Here is a 1137-nt window from a genome sequence, read left to right on the forward strand (position 1 = left end):
TCTTGGATTGGTTTCTTAAATAATGTCAAAGGTCACTTTCTGCCTTTACATTATTAATGGGCTGTCTTCCCAGTAAAGTGCAATTCAGAAATTTGACATTTCATTTTCAAATCATAAATTTAAATAATTGGAAATTCAGGCACAGTTTATACCTGGATTTTCTAGTGTCTGAGCCTAGCTGGCATGGCAATTAAACTAAAAGGTTGAATCATTAATCCTATAATGGGCCAAATGTTAATAGTCTTCCAGCACACTCCCACCAAAACTCTGGCAGAGGTCTGACAGATTGACATGAAACCAAGCTGGGTGCACAGATCCTGACCTGTGAACAGATCTGGCAATTCATACCTAGCCTTATTAGGGATGGAGTATCCGCCCACTCCTAACCGGACCACTCACATGAAGAAGGAGGAGTTCTGCATTAGAGGAGGAGGCTCTCTGCTCTGGGTGCTCCTACTTTTGAAGAATTGATCCATTCTCTGCCTGGAAGCTGATAACTTATCGCTTCTTGGCCTTTTGGCTAAGATCAAGTGTAGCAGTTGCTCTCCTGCACTTGATAAAAGTCAATGAGGTTACACCGAGGCTTCATTTGAAGCAATTTTTAAAAACGCCATCTAGGCCTTTTGGCTAAGATGGAGCTCAGATCAAGCACTGGAGCGGGTGCAATGCCTGCTCCTATTAGCTTGGATCTGGTTGATCAAGCCCAAGACAGGAAATGGGGAGCCTGTCTTGTCAGCTTGGATCTGTAATGTCTCTCTTGTAGGGACTTAATTGGACTTTGATTGGATTTTGATTGGATATAACTAAAACAAAACTGTGACTGTAGAAAAGAGAAACTATTCCTCCTCACCCTTCTTGGCCTGTCTGCAGCCTCTGGCGCAGTTAACCACCCCATCGTCAAACATCTCTCCTTTGTTGTCAAAACTGGTGTGACTGCCTTTATCTGGTTCCATTCTTATCTATCCACCCATACTTAATCTATTTCCATTAATAGCTTGAAAATTTCAATCAAATCACCCTTGACTTTTTAAATCCCAGAGATTACAACACAATCTCAGTTTGTGTCATCCTTCCTCATGATTTAACCCTTAGGGTTCAGGTATCATTCTGGTAAATCTACACTGCACTCCCTCTAAG

The 1137-nt window shown here is 41.9% G+C and overlaps 1 non-coding gene across 1 annotated transcript; it reads left to right on the forward strand.

The window, feature by feature from the left end:
- The first annotated feature begins 500 nt into the window (after window positions 1-500).
- LOC144502103 (U2 spliceosomal RNA) lies at window positions 501-692 on the forward strand. Its single transcript, XR_013499261.1, has one exon. It is a non-coding gene; the product is annotated as a U2 spliceosomal RNA (small nuclear RNA).
- Window positions 693-1137: the final 445 nt, after the last annotated feature.

This window comes from Mustelus asterias, chromosome 1 (assembly GCF_964213995.1).
Source record: "Mustelus asterias chromosome 1, sMusAst1.hap1.1, whole genome shotgun sequence".
NCBI classification, from domain to species: Eukaryota; Metazoa; Chordata; class Chondrichthyes; order Carcharhiniformes; family Triakidae; genus Mustelus; species Mustelus asterias.